This window comes from Ceratotherium simum, chromosome 4 (assembly GCF_057802395.1).
Source record: "Ceratotherium simum simum isolate JZ-2026a chromosome 4, ASM5780239v1, whole genome shotgun sequence".
In the NCBI taxonomy this organism is placed as follows: Eukaryota; Metazoa; Chordata; class Mammalia; order Perissodactyla; family Rhinocerotidae; genus Ceratotherium; species Ceratotherium simum.
In genome coordinates this window covers 36,251,127-36,270,548 of record NC_141903.1, presented here as the reverse complement: position 1 = coordinate 36,270,548, position 19,422 = coordinate 36,251,127, and the positions used below count along the sequence as shown (strand labels likewise).

Here is a 19,422-nt window from a genome sequence, read left to right as displayed (position 1 = left end):
TGGGAGGAGTCGGGGGTGGAGGTTCCTGAGCCCTTGGCGCCTTCCAAATGGTTTCATGAGTACCTTGGGCTGGGTCTGCCCTGGCCTGGGGAGATAGATGTAGGAGGCCCACAGAGAGTGCCCATTCTGGTGGGAAAGGCCAGAGAGAGCACAGTTCCCGCACATGGGGATCCATGCTCACATGGGTGGGGTTCCCAGTGGGCCTGGGGTCACCCTCCCTTCCTGGAGGGACAAATGAGTTGGATTGAGAAGAATGAATAGAAGTTCACCAGATGAGGGCTGGGGACAGAAAGCACGTTTCAGGAATGCAAAGCCTGGAGGCCTGAAAGCATAGTGCACAGTGAGTGTTTCCGGAGGTGGGGAGGATGAGCCGTGGCAGGGTGGGGGGGTGTGTGGGGGGGTGGAATCTGGCCTGGAAAGGGCTGCTGGACCCTGAAAAAGCAGAGCCTGAAGGAGCTTGGAGGTAATCCTGAGGGTGCTGGGGACCCAGAGCAGCTTCAGAGCAGAAAATCACCCTACCTCAGCCTCCTTGTCTGTACTGTGGCCCAAGACACCCTCCTACCCCTTGCAGGGCTGGATAGAAGGTAAATGAGATAGAGGAAGGGGAGGCTCTTGTGCCTGTTGACCCCCCTCCCACTCAGGGAACTAACGGATGGGCAGAGGCTGAGGTGAGGAGGCAGGGATGGGGGGCTCTGTCCCCACTGTTCTGCATGCACAGGGAGACAGACCAGGGGTCCTGAGCCACCTCCCAGACCTGGAGGTGGCCATGACTAGCAGCCCTAGGTGATGTGGGCAGGTGGCTTTGGCAGTGTCTACTGCTTGGGATATGGGATCTTGGCTCTAGCTCTCAGGTCAGGAAAGCTGCTCTCAGCTGGGGGGCTCTGCAGGGCCCGGCCTCAGGCCTGAGCAGGTTCTTTTTGCCGTCTGTTGGTTCTACATCTCCTACCTTCCTGCAGGAGGTCCGTTGCCCCCCATCTTCCCTCCTTCCTGGGGAGTCCCTGCCTGGCTAGAGCTGGGTGCCTGTGTGTGTTGGGGAAGGAGGTGGTGGCTGCGCTGCACACCGCAGATCCCAGCAGCCTCTGGACGCTGAAAAATCCAATTTTCTTACTAATTGCCACCGCCCGCGCTCTCTCTCCCCTCACAGCCTACTTCTGCTTGCTGGTGCCTCGTTCCCCCCCCCCCCCGGCTCCCCTACTCCTGCCTCCCGCTGCCCACCCCACGGCGGACGTTGCCCCCCTACCCGCGGTCACCCGTGTCGGGACGCACCATATATCATGTCTGCAGCCGGGAGGGGCTGGGGGAGCGGACAGCCCCCGCCCTGGGCTCCCTGACGAAATCGTCCTTTTCCGCGGCGGATGACAGGTTGTGGGAACAACAGCTTGAATTACGGAAAGAAGTTTCCCCACTGAGTTAATCTGCAGTGGCTGGAGGTGACCTTCTGGAGACGGCGATTAATCACGGGCCGTGGCGGGCGCCGCGCCACGCCGGGCCCTTTGGGGGAATACTAATTCCACTACAAGATAAATCATAATTTGACAATAATCATCTGCCCTAATCACTCCAATTCTTCCGTTTAATTATTTGTATACACCGTATTTCTTCAGCGAGGACCCTGTGTGCCCGTGGGTGGGGAGAGGACGGCCAGCTGGGCACAGACCCCTCTTTGGCCCTCAGCCTCATGGCCCCGTTGGTATGCCTGGGGAGGCCTGCTGCAGAACTGCTAGGGAGAATGTTGGAGCTCTGAATGTGACAGCGTGACTGGGGAAACTGAGACTCCGGGAGAGGCCAGGCCTTGCCCAAGGTCCACAGCAAACTTGGGATGAGCCAGGCTGAAGACTAAGGCCTCTGATGTCCAGCCCCAGGGTGCACTGCCCTGCTGAAGCATTGGCCCAGAGTGCCTCACTCCCACTGCCCTGCTCCCTGACCTCTGTCCCCACTCTCCTGTGATGCCTGCTCCCACCCTCCATCTGCCAGCATGGACAGGGGGGCTGGCTGCTTCCACACCCCCTACGCAAGCCCTGCGCCTGGCTGTCCACTCAGGACATGAGGATCAGGGGTTGTGGGCATCTGAGCAGGTGTTGCCTGCCCCCACCTACCAGGTACTGTGTGATCGCTGGCAGTTGACAGGACCTTTCTGAGTCTGTAGCCTTTGCCTGTAAGTTGGGTGGGCTCCCTTGCTCCCAGCGTGGTGGAGACCTGGCCAGGTGCCAGATCGACAGGGGTGCTCACAGATGCCTCCCGCTGTCCCTTCCTGTTCTGTCAGGGCCCAGCCACTAGAGCCCTGCATTTCTTACCTCTACCCCCTCCCAAATCTGGCTGCTGGGGACACTGTGCTCAGCCCCTGGGTTGGGCTGCCAGGAGAGTTTCAGGGACCTAACTCTGCCCCTGATGTCCCCCTTGGAGGGGCTGGCTGGGCTGCCTAGCTCTGGCTCCCTGAAGCGGGAATCAGAAAGATCCAGTGTGTTTCTTCTTCCGGGCCAGCTCCTGGCACCCCACGGTGGGCGGTAGTGGTGATGGAAGTAAAATGGGGGCTGCTGGACCCAGCGTGACCCCATAGTTGGGGCTCATGTGGGAACTGTGGTGCATGTTTGCAGCAAGCTAAGAGGGGATGGCTTCCCTAGACAAGAGCCAAAAGCCTGGCTGGGTGTGTGCTGACGGGGCGACAGCCATAGAGAATGATACACTGTTGATAATGAAAATAATGATGCCAGCAGTGAAGGTTCATTCCTGACAGCAGCCTGCCTGGGAGCTCCTGGTCCCAAGGACAGTGGATGGTGGGCTGATGGTAGAAACACAGCCCTTGTCTTCAGGATGCCCCAGTCTCAGGGAAGAGATGTGACCCCTTTGCTCATATCGGAGAGAGAAGAAAGAAGCTGGGAAAAATACAAACCACAGTATTACCTGCCGACATTTCTGGAATTGCCACCGTGTGCCAGGCCTCGTGCTCATACTCTGCCTGTTTCATGTCTCTTGAGTCCTCATGGCCATGTGGAGTGAGGTGTGAATGTCAGCCCATTTTACAGATGGGGAACCAAGTCGCAGAGAGGAAAAGTTACTTGCACTGTCACCAAACTTGTGAGTACAAGGCTGGGATTTAAACTCAGCCTCCTCTTCCATTCCCTCGTGTCTCCCAGAAATCTTGACAAAGCCACTTCATGAGTATTGTGGAATTTCTGGTCAGAGGATTTGGGAAAAGCTGAGCCAGTCGCTTCGCCTCTCAGGGTCTCAGTCTTCCCAGCTGTGAAAAGGAGTCTAGGGCAGTTGTGAGACTGGGGATGTGAAGGGTCAGCTGGTCCCTGCCTCGGCCCTCCATACCTGTAAGTCCCTCATGGGGTCTGACTTCCCTCCCTTCTGCTATGGTTTCCCTTCACTCATCCTCTGTGGACACAGGCCTCCCCCCTTCTCTGTCTTTGGCTAGATCCATGCCCTCCCACTCTAGCTCCTCAGTGATCCCTGCCAGGAGGAGGGCGTATGTGTGGGCCAGGCAGTGTCTTGTAGCCCAGTAGACTCCATCCCTGACAACTCCTGGGCAGAGATGCCATGGCTTGGGACCAGTGGAGACACTGCTGGCTTTGTGAGATGTGTTTTGATCAGGCACCCCCTGGCGATCCTGCAGCCCTTTTTGTGTGTGTGTGTGTGTGTGTGAGGAAGATTGGCCCTGAGCTAACATCCGTGCCCATCTTCCTCTACTTTATATGGGGTGCTGCCACTGCATGACGTGACAAGCGGTGCATCGGTGAGCACTGGGGATCTGAACCAACAAACCCTGGGCTGCTGAAGCGGAGCGTGTGCACTTAACCGCTTGCGCCACCGGGCCAGCCCCGATCCTGCAGTCCTTATCCCACCCAACCTGCCTTTTGGGTATTCCCACACACCAGGCAGGGCTCTGGAGGGTGGCTGTTCAGGAGCTCCGACCCCGGCTATAAAGGCCTGAGGGGGGTCATTTGACCTTTCTGAGTCTCAGTTTCCTTATCTGCAAACCAGAGGTAACAATACTGCCTGGCACACAGTAAACACTCAATAATTGTTACCTATTGTTAATATCAGACTGCATGGTGAGATCACAGTGGGGTCAGCCAATTGTCGCCCTCCCCTGACCCCTAAGTTGCCTTTTTGGGGTGTTCAAGAAGGGAGGGGCATCCCCCTTGCAGACAGTACTCCACTTGGCTGTGTCAGCCCCCTCTCAGCCAAGCCTGCCTCTCCTGCCAGGGGATGGCAGGTGGGGGGAGGGCTGTTGGGGAGGTGGTGGAGCTGTGGCAGGAGAGGGGAGGCAAAGGTTGGCTGAGTGGGGGAGAGATGGCCTGGGGGGAGAGCAGCTGAGTCGCTGGGGAGGGAGGGAGGCTGTCGCACTATAAATACCTCCCAGGTAACAGGACCCATAAATGAAGGGAGGGAATTAGTCACATTTCGAGGCGCCTCGGAGAGAGGACAGGGAGCGATGACCTGAATCCATGAAAGAAAAAAATTAGGCTAACCTTGGGAGGGGTTGGTTAGGGCTGGATACTGGGCCTCCTCAGAGGGGTGCCCTGCTCGACAGGGGGCAGGGAGGAATAACCGTTGCAGAAGGGGTCCGGAAGGGACAGCTTGTCTACTCCATGCCCAGATATGTGAGGGCCTCTTTTCTTCTCAAGAGTTCTCTGGCCTCTCTCAGAAACTCAAACCAGTTCCTCTTGGAAGTCTTTCCAGGGGTCTAGCCCTGGTCTTTCTTCATGTCACTCTGAAGTGTGTTTCCATTTGCTGCCTTCCTGAAGCCCTTGTTCTCCCTGAGGCCCCCACGTTATCATGTATCTAGCTCTAGGGTCATCCCCTGGGTTCCTGGTTCGGGCAGAATCTTTGCTTGGGAAGGCAAGAAGAATGTGTCTTGCTTCGTCTCTGGACCCTGCTGCTGGGGCTGGGTCCACTTGTCCCTCAGTGGGATGATGACCAGGGCCTGCTCTCCAGTCTCCCAGTCCTAGCTTTACTCCTCTCTGGGCAGCCCCTCCCTGTGGTTGCCAGAGAAGCAGTCAGTGCAAGCCCTCCCTTGCTGACACCTTCCTGCTCCTCTAGGAAGGGAGTCCAGACCCCTTGGCCTGGCATACCGAGCCTGCCAGATTAGCCTCCAAGCAGCTTTCTAACCACATCTTCTGCCCTTGCTCTCCCTCACACCCAGCCTGCCACTCTAAATTCTCCAGATCTTTGCATGCACTGTCCTTTCCGCTGAGGGTGCCTGCCCTTGCTCTGCCTGGCAGACTTGCATTTTCTCCCAGGCCCCAAGCTTGAGTCTGAAATTCTCCCTGCCATCTCCCCTGCTGAGTTGGGTCCTCCCTCATCTATGCTCTGGAAACACTTCTGGTGGGGGTAGTGTGGGGAAGCAGTTAAGATCCAAGTTAGAAGGCCAGCCCTGCCTCATAGTACGTCACCCCGGGTGAATAAATGAGCTCTCTGGTACCTCGGTTTCCTCATCTGTAAAAAGGGGTTCTCACAGTGCTTCCCTAGGCTGGTACAGTCTGGGTGAGACCCGGCGTGGGGAGGGCTTAGCACACAGTCAGCGGGTGGCTATTGTTGGGGTCACCGTATTGATCACGCTGTTTCTGTGTCTGCTTCCTCAGTGGGCTGTGAGATGGGTAGGGATGGGGTGGGGTGGCACTGCGTCCCCATGTGACTCGTCACCGCAGCCGCAGTGGCCAGCTCTTGCCTGGCACTGAGACGGTCGGCAAATGTTTGCTGAATTAATGAGTGGGGGCTGTAGGGGGAACTTCGGCTGCAGTTCCGCCTGGGCTGCTGCAGCTGGGGGGCCTGTGTACATGTGTATGCGGTGGGAGCATGAGTGAGGGGTGTCTGTGGGTGGGGGAGCCGTATCCGTGTCCCGGGGGTCTGGCGGCGCCGTGGGCAGCCTGGCGCGCCCGCTCCCTGGGGTCTCCGCCGAGCGCCTGCCTGGCTGCGGGACCCCGTTGCCAGGAGCAGTCAGGATGCGGCAGCGTCTCCATGACAACGCGGCATCTCGAGCCGCGCGCCGCCCTCCCCCGGCGCCCCGCAGTGGGCAGGAGGCCGAGCCTGGCAGCCCCTCCCGGCCCAGCAGCCAGCAAGCTGGGCCAGGAGGCCGAAGCCTGGGGGGAGGGGCTGAGGAGGGGGCTCCGTGTTTTTCTAGAGATGAGGGGCTGACCTGTCTTTACTTCCCTCTCCATCTGGGGGAGGTAGACAATATGAGGGCTCTGTCCTCTGTCCATGTGCAATGCTCCCCCCACTTCTGGCCAGGAAATCAGGAACAGGTCCTGGTCAGGGCAGGAGACCCTCACTGGCCAAGGGACATCTCTGATCTAAGTCCTGGCTGTGAAAATGGCACAATGATCCAGGTTCGAGGGGCTGCAGTATGGGGCACTGAGGTACTGCTGGGGGGAAAGTGCCATCCTAGTCCAGGGTATGAGTGCAAGCCAGTGACTTCCAGTACCTACCCAATGTCTGCCAGTATCCCCACTTCTCACCTATAATGCCCATGTCCCCAGTACTTGCCAAGAAATATCGTAAAGCCCCTTTACCCTCTCAGTCATGCCATATCCTGAAAACCACTCAATGCTTCCCACTGTGGCCTCAGTGACCCCTCACCCCAGGTCTCCCCTAGTGCCTCTGTTACTCATTCAATATCTTCCCAGTGCCTCCCGGTACTTCCAAGTACCTCCTTGGTGTCTCCAGTTGTTATTCACTATCCCCCTATGCTTACTCAGTATTTTCAAATATCCATTCAGTCTCCCTCAGTTACCACCCAGTAACTATCTGGTGCCCTCCTTCCAGTTTAGGCTTGGTGCCCCTTAATATCCCCCAAGGTCGATCCACTGCCCCCACTACCTACCTAATGGCCCCTAGTGCCCTCCTATTTACTACCCAGTACCCTGCACATCCAATGTAGTTCCCAGTACCTTCCTAGTACTCCTGTTCACCCACTGCTAACCACTACAACCTCATTCTGCCCAGTATACTCTCATACACATCTCCTGCCCCACTCTGCTTCGCCGTAAATCTCTCTTATCCTTCTGCCCCCTCCCACCCGGCTAGCTTCAGCTTTGCCAGACCGCAGTGCTAACAGCTGCCAGGAGGGGGCGCGCGAGCGATCAGCCGAAGACCGAAGCGCGGGGCGCGGCCGAGGTGGAGGTCGAGGGGCTGCATCCGAGGCCTTTGTCTTACGAAGCCTGAGTCGGCACCCAGGGTAGGGCTGCATTTCAGGGGAGTCCTGCCGGGAGTGGCCGCACCCCCACCCCTCACTCTCTATTAGTCCCGCCGGGCCCGTCGCCGCGGCCGTCGTGGCTTCGGCTCTGGGAGGGAGTGCGCGCCCTCTGGTGGCCACGAAGCAGCGCAGCTCCCTGGGCTGCTGCGCGGGGACCGGGTGGTGCGTTGCTTCCCTCGTTCTTCCAGCGTCCTAGTTTATTGGGCCTGTCCTCCAGCTGGCATGCGGAAGGGTGAGAGGTGGGGCGTTGGGCTTGTCGGCAATCCCGGCCCCTCTCTGGGGGCAAGGCAGAGAGACTGGAGCCTGGGAGGAAGGAAGAACACTGGTTAGGGAGCTTGGGACAGAAGGCCCCAGGGGAGGGACTGAGGGAGCAGAATGGTGGTGGTGCCGGGAGAGCTGTCTGCCAAGAAATGGATCTCTACTCAAGGATTTAGCAATTCGGGCTTTTATCCGAGTGTGCTGCCTGCAGAAGGGTGGGAGAATGAGGGGGTGGTGGTAGGGTGAGGCATCTCCATTCCAGGCCTGGAAGCTCCTGCCTATCCCTAAGCTCTTAACAATGGGATCCCTGTCCACCGACCTACTCCTGAATAACCCCATTACTGCCTCTACCCACCTGCCATCCCTAAGTACTCTGCCCACCTGCCTGGGCTTGTTCCCAATCTTCAGCAATCCTGAAGGGGTAGGGGCATCCTCTCCCCCTCCCACAAGATGAGGTTTCCTCTCCTCTGTGTATTGGGGAAATAGATGGAGCTATGGCATGAGGGATCCAGGTTAGACTCCTGCAGTCTGTCCTGGATTTGGGTGAACCTGGCCTGTAGGACCATCCAGGGTCAGATCTGTGATCTTGTGCCCATCCCTGGTCTGGCCTCAGGACAGCACTCAGCAAACCTCTGCTCAATGGATTAGTGAGTGAGTTCCCTTAGACTTATAGGTCCTTAGCGATGTCTCCTCCCTCTTCCTCCTCACTGCATGAGTGGGGAAACTGAGGCACTCAGTAGGTAAAGAATTATTCTAGAATCACCAAGAGTGGATGGGTGGATGGCAGAACAGTGAAGTGTTGAAGATCAGGGGTCTAGTCTGGGTTTGGGCTCAGTTCTGATACTTGCTGAAGGAGCTTGGGCAAGTCACTTCCTTCTTTTGAAGCCTCAGTTTCCTCATTTATAAATTGGGCATAAAAACTCTATCTACTTCCCAGGGTAGTTGTGAAGATCAAATCTGATAGTGGCGATGCTGGGGAGAATGATACCCGATCACAGACACTGTTAGCTGAGCACTCACTTTGTGCCACGTGCTGTGCAAAGTGACTCAGCACATGAGAGCCAAGAGGTTATTATAAGAGGTTGACAAAGGCTCAGGGCTTTCCTGAAGAGGCTGTCGGTAATGACCAGCTCACAGGCAGGATGACAAAGCCCCTACCAGGCCTGGTGCTCAACTCCAGGCCTCCAAGATGAGCTCCGGAGCGCCTCTGCCTGTGCTTGGCCGGAGGCAGAGGGAGGGACAAGATGACCTTGGGCTGTCCTCTGTGCAGGGCTCCCTTGTTCCCTAGGCCTGGATCAGATTTCCGGCCCCCGGGGAGGGCAGAGGGGGCTAGTTGATGGAGGAAGCATGTGTCCTGGCCTGGGCAGCTGGATCTGGGGGCCTTGCCCCGGAACCTGGGGCCTTTCCTGCAAAGGGAATATCCTAGAGCAGGAAGGAAGGAAGTGGGGAGGGGGAGGAAGAGGGAGGAGGGAGAAAGGATGGGACAGGCCCCAGCTGGGAGTGAGTTCTCTCTGGGACTGGCCAAGAAAAGAGAACATCTGGCCTGGCCTGGCTCAGAGGCCGTTGGGCTGGTCACCCTGGCGGAGGCTTGGATGTGTGTGTGGTGGGGTGGGCGAGAAAAGAGCACAAGTCCCACCGTCCGTCTCCCCATCTGTGGAACAGGTACAAGAACACCCGCCTTCCTGGGCTGGATGGGAGTGAAAAATACGGTCAGGAATTTAAAGCGCCATCAGGGCCTGGAACATAGTAGATACATCATGCCTGTCGATCCCTCCTCCCTGGCCTGATCTGTGAGACAATAACTCAGACAGAGGGGCTCCCACTGCCTGAGAACTCATGTGTTCATTCCACAACCATTATTGAGCACCTACTGTGTGTTGGGGTCTGGGGCTATTAACCTGAACAGGAGCCAGTCCGTGCCCTCAGACAGCTGTCTGTAGTGAGGGAGGATGAGGAATCACCCAGCAGTGATGGCAGAAGCACAGGGCCTGTGACAGTCCAGGAGAGGCACCTGACCCAGCCTGGGAGGTGATGGAAGCCTTCTTGGAGGAGGCAATATTCATGTCAGGACCCAAAGGGTGAGTATGCATTAGCCAGAAGAAGGGGCATGGCAGAGAAGAGGGTTCTAGGTCCCAAGAAGAGGGAAGGGCAGGTCCCAAGCCCAGTGTTCCGAGCTATGGCTGCCACAGAATGTATGACAATGAACAGTGGTGGGAGGGGAGGCAGAGCCTTGGGGCTCAGGCGTGGGGCTGTGGATTTTATCCTGAGGGCATTGAGGAGCCACAGAAGGTTCTAGGCAGGGGTGGCATAGTCAGAGTGGAATAAGGCCCAATGGAGGGCACTCGGGGCCTCCATGGTGTGACCTGCCACATCAGCTCTCACATTTCCTCCATGGGGAGCAGCCAGGCTCCTAGGAACTCTTCAGGTTTTGCCACCCCTTTCTTTGCCAAGGCCACTCCCCTACCTGGATATACTTCCCTGGATAAGCCCACCCCTTACGCCGACCAGCACAGGGAAAGATGGAGCAACCCACAGCCCTTTTTCCTTTCTGTCCTTCCTTACTCTTCAGTCAGCCGAAGGTAGAGAGTGTGGGTAGAATGTGCGTGAAGCAGGAAGTGAAATAAAAACAGTTAGTTTGTGTGGTGTTTCCACTGTTCAGGTAAAATGAAATGCATATGCATGCACGAGCTACAAAATACAAATGGTATGATTTCGATAATTCGAAATGCCCTTATAGTTGCGTTTAAAACTGGCATGGCACAATATAAAGATGAACGGTAAAATTCACACCAGTCATTTAAATTTTTAATTTTTCTTTACTTAGAATGATATTAAATAGCAAATAAAAATACATCGTGACAAGTCAAGAGACAGACCACATAGGAAAGGAAAAAGCTTTATATATATTTAGTTTTATATTTGAGTGCCTTTAAAATTAGGCACTTTTCCCTTGCTTTTCGGACAAGCGGTTCTGCATTTTCATTTTGTGCTGGGTCCTGCAGTGTAACCAGCCCTGGGTGGACCCCTCATGTCTATTTTAGGGTGGGGAGCTGTGAGGGTGGGCCCCAGGGCTGCAGCCAGTGTGGTGAGTAAGGCTCTCGATTCCTTGAGCCCAGGAGTGCAAGCAGGAGACAGAGCTGCGTCCCAGCTGGTGGAAGGCCTCAGCCCTCCCGGGGGTCCTGCTCTCTCCCAGTTTGCCACAGTCCAGGATCTGGGGCAGTGCAGGGCATGTGGGGGAAACCAGCCCCCTCGGGCCTGAAGAGGATGCTGCCCCTGGCCTTGGGGGGCATTTTCACTGACTGCCATCTATCCTGGCAAGCCCCATGGGGCTCCTGATTCTCTCCCCTTAAGATGGGGCTCCTCAAGGGCAGGGTCTGCAGATGGGCCTCAGAAACAGGCTATTATTGAGCCAGAGATGGGCTTCTGTCTTCCTTCTCCCAGCACCCAGCTGGGTGAGGGACAGGAGGTGGGTTCTCTCTCCTCAGCTTGCTTTTGCGGGACAGTGAAAGGAGGAGTGGAAACCCCTTGAGTGATCGGCCAGCAGACCAGCTGCCTGTCGGAGGCCCTGGCACTTAAGGCAGAGGGCACTTAAGGCAGTGCAGCTAGGTGGGAGGAAAGAGCCTCCTCAGACAGGGTCCCTGAGGGGGACGGGGGCAGAGCAGGCAGCACAGGGTGGTTTCTCTCCCACTGTTTTCCCTTGATGTTACTCCCAGACCCACCAATTTGCCCAAGCTCTCTGACCCTGTTTCCTTCTTTATGCTGCAGGATAATGACTGTACCTGCCCCAAGGACTGTTGTGAGCATTCTCTGAGCTAATCCACAAAATGCATTTAGTGTGGAGCTGGGTACTTAGAGGCTGCCATTCAGAGAAGCTCACCTGTTGTGGAAGAGGAGCTTGGTGACTTGGTGAGGCCTTCCTCTTCTGCCACCAGGAATGCCCTCCATCGCCTCTCTATCACCTGGGTCCTCCTCCTTTTTTCTCTGTCCTGCTTCTCCCCTTCCTCTCTCTGCTGTTCCTCTAGCATACCAGGCTCATGCTCACCTCAGGGCCTTTGCACTTGCTGTTCCCTGTCTGCAGCTCTGGTCTCCCAGGTGCTTCGTGACTGACTCTATCGTTTCTTGGGTCTTAGCATAAATGTCACCTCCAAGATGGTATGCCTGACTACTTTAGCTGATGTCCCCCTCATGCAGCCACTCTGTTACACTTCACTGTTCTAATTTTCTGCCTGGCACTTGATAGCTGATAGTTTTGTTTACTTGTTTGTTCAGTGTCTTTCTCCCCTCCCCCCAGGCTGAGGGTCAGGTGGGTGGGCACCTTACCTGTCTTGTTCCCCATGTCCTCAGTGACTGGCTGCACGTGGGTGCCCCCACACAGACAGAGGCTGCTCTTATGGAGTTCACAGTTTAATGGGTCAGGCCGGATCAAACAAGCAAGCAAATGTTTTGATACATATTTTTTATTTATTATTTTAAATCGTGGAAAGATACACATAACATAAAAATTACCATCTTAACCATTTTTAAGTGTACAGTTCAGTGACATTAAGTACGTTCCATTGTTGTGCAACCATTACCACCATCCATCTCCAGATCTCTTTTCATCTTGCAAAACTGAAACTCTGTACCCCTTAGACAACAACTCCCCACTCCCTCCTCCCTACAGGCCTTGGCATCCACCCTCTTACTTTCTGTTTCTGTGAATTTGACTACTTTAGATACTTCATATACGTGAAAGCATACAGTATTTGTGTTTTTGTGACTGGCTTATTTTGCTTAACATAATGTCCTCAAGGTTCCTCCATGTTGTAGCATATGTCAGAAATTCCCTTTCTTTTTAAGGTTGACTAATATTCCGTTGTATGTAAATGCCACCTTTTTGTTTATCCATTTGTCTGTTGATGGGCACTTGGGTTGCTTCTACCTCTTGGCTATTGTGAATATGCTGCTATGAACATGGGTGTACAAATATCTCTTCAAGACCCTGCTTTCAATTCTTTTGTGTATATACCAAGAAGTGGAATTGTTGGATCATATGGTAATTCTGTTTCTGATTTTTTGAGGAACCATCACACTGTTTTCCACAATGGCACCCTTTTACATTCCCACCAATAGTGCACAAGGGTTCCAGTTTCTCCACATCCTCACCAATGCTTATTTTCTGTTTTTTTTTTTTTTTTAATATACTAGTCATCCTAATGGGTGTGAGCTGCTATCTCATTGTGGTTTTGATTTGCATTCTCTAATGATTAGGATACACATTTTGAAGGAAACGTGTTGAGAGAATGGAGGGTAGGGAGCCTCTTAGCTCCAGTGTTCTGGAAGGCCTCTTTGAGAAGGTGGTATTTAAATTGAGGACTAAAAGAAGGGAAGGAGGCAGCCAGTGGAGGATCTGGAGGAAGAACATTTCAGCGAGAGGAACAGTAAGTGCACAAGACCTGAGAGTGAGTGAACGCTGCATATTTTTGCTGGAGAAATAGTGAATAATGACGGGAAAGGGGGTGGTGGTGGGAGGTGTGGTCTGAGGGGCGGGCGGGGCTGGCCAATGCAGGGCTCAAGGCCATGGGAAGGAGTTTGTCTTTGCAATCTATAGTAAACACTGGTTTCCTCAGGTGTTGGGGAACAAGGGGGAGGAGGGACGACACGGGGGACAGAGGGATGGATGAACGGAAAAGCAGGGGCTGGTTGGTGGGTGATGTCGCTGTGTGCGCACGGGCGCGTGGTGCTTGTGGGTGTGTGCCCGTGTGTGCTTCCACATGGGGGCATGGTGTATGTGGGTGCTGACGTGTTTGTGTGTGTGTGTGTCTGGACACCCCCAGCAGCCCCGGATCGTTATGTGATCTCTCTCAAGAACATGCTGTGCCCACCTCCCTTCTGCCCACAATGGCCCCCCGCTCCGCGGAGTACTGGCCGCCCCAGCCAGGAGGGCGCAGTGTTGCTTTTCGGGCTCCTACTACTGTCTGGAACCAGCAAGAAGGATCCGGAGCCCATACCTAGGGGTTGAGACTAGTCTCTGAGAAGGACGAGCTGATTTTGAAGGTTTGGAGACAAGGGCTTGCCCGCCTGAGTCGAGGAGCTGACTCCACGCCCCACCGCAGCAAGGCAGCCGGGGACGTGGGGCCCACGGACTGGGTGCGCCGGGCCGGCTGCTGCAGTACCGAGAAGGGCCGCACGGGGGCAGCCGAGGACGCGAGCCGCGGAGAGGAGGGAGAGAGGGGTGAGAGAGGATGGTGGCTGGGGACAGAGGGGCGGGCAGGTGGGGGCGCATGGCTGCGGGGCTCTGCGATATGTTTCCGCCAAGCGGCTGTGTGCGCAAGAATAAAATGAAGGCATGAGCTCATCGCCATCCCAGTGGCATCCCATTTCATGCTCACAGCAGCATACATCCTCATAGGTCCAAAAAAGTGGAGCCACTTGCCCAAAGTCACTCAGCACGGGGATTCAGACCAGGCCCGTCTCACCTCTCAGCCTGTGCTCTAACCACTGCCTCACCCCGAATGAGTTGATCTGCAGGGAAGTGCCGGTTTGTTTATCTGTCTCCTGGCCTCACCTCACCCCCACCACTCTCTGCCTCATCAGAGGCAGCGCCAGGACAGCCTGGGGAGGGAGGCTGGGACTTGAGACCCCTCCCTGAGACCCCTGGGGAGGAGGGGTTCAGGGGTAAGGTGAGATATATGCCCACAGTTCCTTGGTAACAACCTGGGCATAGTAACATCTAGTAACACTGGGCCTCTTTTCTGACCTTCCCAGAGGCTGAGGGCTGGGGAGGGGAACCTAGGGAACCTGGCTGAGCCCCTGGCCTGCCTCTGGCCCCGTGCTACCTCTGCTGAATCTTCTCTGAGCATCAGGCCCAAGTCCCAAGGATGGTAAGCTGGGATACAACCAGGGTCCCCCTCAAAACCCCTCCCCCAAGTGTAAGTGTGTGACGGTGGCAGTTTGGCCATCCCTGGGGGAAAAAGCATGGATGGTTTCAGCTGAGACCATTGAACAGAGGGGCAGACTGAGGCTCAGAGAGGAGCAAGGAGTCATCCAGGATCACGACTGAGGCCCTGTTCATTTTTATCCAGAAAGGACTAGAGGACCCCAGACAAGGGAGTCAGTAAGATATATACCCACAGGTTGGAGATTGAGGGGCCAAAGGACAGTGATCTGGCCTCTTCCTCCAGAAAGTTCTCCCTGACCACCCCCTCTGCCACCAATGTCAGAAATGGCCTCAGAGCTCCCTTGACACCTGTCTGGTCAGGGAGGCTAAAAACTCACTCCGAGTTGCTTTAAGGGACCTCAGAGACCCTCAGTCCATTCTCTTGGTCAGCTCAGAAATCCCCTCTCTAACCCTCCTGTCAGCTGCCCATCTTACTTGCACACCTCATGTGACAGGGAGCTCGCTGCCTCAAAAAGCATCCTGTTCCATCGTAGGACAGCTCCTTCTAGTGAAACCAAACTGGCCTTCTTGTGCTGTCCAACTGTTGGAACTAGCTCACCATGTGGAACACAGAGCAGTGCCTCTGTCTGCAGCACGCAGGCCCCGGTGAGCTGCAGAGAGGTCTTGACCCTCCCACCCCCACGCCAGCCTTCCCTCCAGCGTCAGTGGTCCCAGTTCCTCATAAACAACCTTTCCAGCTCTTCACCTCCTGAGCAGCTCTACATTGGGTATATACTGGGTGGGAAGGCCCCTTCTGTGGTGACTATTTTTTTCTCAATACACAAGAAAATATGTGTTCGTTATAGGAAAATTAGAAAATACACACAGGAAAAAATATCCAAAATCCTGCCACCCAAAGACAACCCCTTTTAGCTCCCTGGGGACTTTCCTCCCAGACTGACGCCACTGTGTGTGTCAATAAAGTGGGAAGCAAAAGTGAAGTTATTCAAAACTGGTGGTAGGAGACCTTTTATGGGAGAAAGGCAGTTTTTTTTTTTTTTTATAATTTTATTTATTTATTTATTTTCCCCCAAAGCCCCAGTAGATAGTTGTATGTCATAGCTGCACATCCGTCTAGTTGGTGTATGTGGGACGCGGCCCCAGCATGGCCAGAGAAGCGGTGCGTTGGTGCGCGCCCAGGATCCGAACCTGGGCCACCAGTAGCGGAGCGCCCGCACTTAACTGCTAAGCCACGGGGCCAGCCCAGGCAGTTTTTGTTTAATACCTTGAAGTGTCATTTGGTTGTGAAGACAGGTCTGCTCTAGAAGACTGAGGAATGGGACAAAGAGAATGAAATAATTCTGAAAATAAAGAAGAATTTTGAGTTTCCAAGGGCCATGCCAGAGACATGGGGGAATTTTTCCGTAGCACTGCCTTCCCCACGAGCTCCCAGTGAGCATTCGCTCTCACCCTCCCTCACCTGCCTCCTCCCAGAGCCTGGGGCGGTGGCGTGGGAGCAAGGCAAACCCTGGTTCCAACTGGCAGTGGCCCCTTTAGAATGGAGGAGTGAAGGTGCAATCCTGAACCCCAGGGAAACCCCCGCAAGATCCAGTTACGCCACGAATGCTCCCCTCGCCCCTGCCTTGCCCCAAGTGTCAGTCAAGTTGTGTGTCCAACTGGTGGCACTGGAGGTGTGGTTCCTGAGGGCTAGTGCAGGGGGAACTGGGACAGTGCATGCAGGAGGTGAGAGGCAGATGGGAAATGGAAAATTTCATGGAAATAAGAAAAATAAGTCATGATAAGGAGAAATCAAAGCCCCCAAGAACTCCAGGGATTCTGACGGGGGTGGTGTGTTGAGCATCCTACATCACGGGATGGGGCCTCTAGTGAAGGGAAGGGTAGCCCCAAAGACCAGCTTTTTCTTCTAGACTATATGTGTAGAGAGAATGTCTTTCCATTTCAGCAAATATTTGTGATCCACCATTTAAATTGCTGCACAATACTCTAGTGCATAAAGACCATGATTTCTTTAACTAATGCCCTATTTTAGGGCATTTAAATTGTTTACAACTTTTTCTCATTATAATTAATGTTGCAGTGAACATCCTTGTAGCAATATCTTTGCCCACATCCATCTTTATTTCCTTAAGATAAATTCCTAGCAATGGAACTGCTGGGTTGAAGAGCAGGAACATTTTTTTTTTTAATTTTATTTATTTTTTTTCCCCCAAAGCCCCAGTAGATAGTTGTATGTAATAGCTGCACATCCTTCTAGTTGCTGTATGTGGGACGCGGCCTCAGCATGGCTGGAGAAGCGGTGCGTCGGTGCGCGCCCGGGATTGAACCTGGGCTGCCAGCAGCGGAGCACGCGCACTTAACTGCTAAGCCACAGGGCCAGCCCAAGAGCAGGAACATTTTTAAGGCTGTTGATACATGTTGACAAATTGCTTCCCAAAAGGTGGCATCAGTTTTGGCTGCTAAGAGGTTATAGCTGTGTGAATGTGCTTCCTCATACCTTAACCATCAGTTGTCTTTTTTCCCCGACATTTTGTTATTACAATTTTAGACATAGAAAAAAGTTGAACAAGTTTTACAGTGAACACGCATATAGCCACCACTCCGATTTCACAATTTACATTATGCTCTGTTTGCTTTATCGTCATCTCCGCATCCCTCCTCTGTCTGTCAGTTCATCTCTTTTGGTCATATTGCAAAGTAAGCTGCAGGCAACAGGACACTTCACCTCCAACACTTCAGCATGCACATCACTGAATTCAGTATTTGTTCAGTATTTGTGTATGGCTCTTAGCTTTTTTGAGGCAAAATTTATAAGTAATGAAATGCAGAAATCTCAAGTATGCCATTGGTTGAGTTTTGACAAATGCGTATACTTGTATACCCCAACTCCTACCAAAAAGTAGAATATTTCCATCACTACAGACAGTTTCCTACTCACCCTCCCCCCACTGTTCTGATTTCTTTCCACAATGGCCCATTCTAGAACTTCATAAAAATGGAATCATACAGTATCTACTCTTTTTGTGTCTGGCTTATGTCATTCAGTATTATGTTTTGGAGATTCATCAGTAGTTTGTTCACTTTTATTGCTGAGTAGAATTCCATCGTATGGCTGTATCACAGTTTGTTCATCCATTTGCTGCTGGATGGACACCTGGGCTGTTTCCTGTTTGGGCCGTTGTCAGTAAAGCTGCTAGGGACACTCTTGTACAAGTCTTTAGGAGAACATATATTTGCATTTCTCTTGAGTACCTAGGAGCACAATTGCTGGGTCACAGGGTAGGTTTAGTTTTATAAGAAACTGCTCAACCTTATTACAAAGTGGTTGTACCGTTTTACACTCCCACTATCAAAAGATGAGCTCCACCACTGAGTTTGAAGCTTGGAACACAATGGGGTTGTCACCTCCTTAGTTTTGGATGCTACACCTCAGTGAATACCACTGAAGGTCATAATAACAGGGTTGGCTGCAGTTGCCCTGGCAATCAACTGGACACCTTGGGCTGTTTCTCATGGACAGATGAATGGATGGATGTCCAGCCAGGTCTCCCCGACCCTAAACGTGTACAATTGCTTTGTTGGAACCTGAATGTTGGGTTTTCCATTTGTCCTCATTAGATTCCATCTTGTTAGTTTTGACTTGACTCTCCAGCCAGTCCCTATAAATGATGAAAGCAGCAAACTCACATACACCTACCACGGGCCAGACCCTGAGTGAACACATCCAGACTTCAGATCAACCCTGTGAGGGAACTACTATTATCCCCACTTCAGAGATGAGGAAATTGAGGCACAGAGAGGTTAAGTAACTTGCCCAAGTTGACCCAGTCATAAATGCACTGCGATTAGAACCCAGGGAGTTTGGATCCAGACATCGTGGTCTTAACTGCTCACTCTGGTGTCTCTTTTTGGCTTCTGCTGTCATCTCCCTCCATCTTCCAGTTTCTGTAAACATGTTGAGTATGCCTCTAGGTCTTCATTCAAATTATTGGGTTAAAAAACAAAAACCAAAGCCAAAACAAACAAACAAAACATGTATGGACCAGGTAAGTCCAGGGCCAAGACAGAGCTTGGTGGCACGCTTCTGACGGTCTCCTTTTGCACTGACCTCATTCTATTTGTCAGTAAGCTTTGATGGTGATAACTCCACCAGCTGCAAAGCTGCAGAGCTGGGAACCAGCCGGGGCTCTCCACCATGGTCTCAGGCTGGCATTCATCAACTATCTCTCTGAAATCTCCACACAACCAGCATTTCATTTCAGTCCCCAGATTTCCCTGCCCAGGGGCCCGAGGAACAAAAAGAACAGAATGGGGCTGGGGTAGCCCATGTTTGAGCCCATGTGGGCACCCAGTGGCCTTTCATAGCCCCTAGGTCTTGGCTCAGTGTCTTGCATGTAGTAGGTGGTCAACAAATGCTTGTTAATTATTTTTTTGAAGGCCATTTAATTTAATTTTTTATTGTGGTAAAATATACATAACATAAAAACCATCATTTTAACCATTTTTAATTGTACAATTCAGTGGCATTAGGTACATTAAAAGTGTTGTGTAACCGTCACCACTATTTCTAGAACTTTTTCATCATCTCAAACAAAAACTCTGTACCCATTAGACAATAACTCTCCGTTTCCCCCGCCAACCCCTGGTAACCTCTATTCTACTTTCTGTTTTTATGAATTTACCTATTCTAGATATTTCTTATAAGTGGAAACATACAATATTCGTCCTTTGGTGTCTGGTTTATTTCACTTAGCAGACCTTTCAAGGTTCATCCATGTTGTAGCATGTGTCAGAATTTCATTCCTTTTATGGCTGAATAATATTCCATTGTATAGATATACCGTGTTTTGTTTATCCACTTATCTGCTGATGGACACTTAGGTTGTTTCCATCTTTTGGCTATTGTGAATAATGCTGCTATGAAGCTTTTAATTGTTATTTCATAATACCTTCCTAATCAGGTTCTCCCCAACCCTTTCCACTAAGATGGCTCTTGTCAAGGCCCCCAGTGATCTCCATGTCACTAAATCCAATGTCCAGTTTTCTGTCCTCATCTCACTTGATCCATCAGCAGCATTTGACTCGGTCC

The 19,422-nt window shown here is 52.9% G+C and overlaps 1 long non-coding RNA gene across 1 annotated transcript in view; it reads left to right on the top strand.

Moving 5' to 3' along the window:
• Nucleotides 1–180: 180 nt before the first annotated feature.
• LOC147917254 (uncharacterized) overlaps nt 181–19,422 on the top strand; it is a 30,310-nt gene continuing 11,068 nt past the window's right edge. The window contains exon 1 of the long non-coding RNA XR_015552078.1: nt 181–340. This is a non-coding gene — a long non-coding RNA (uncharacterized LOC147917254). The remainder of the gene's footprint in view (nt 341–19,422) is intronic.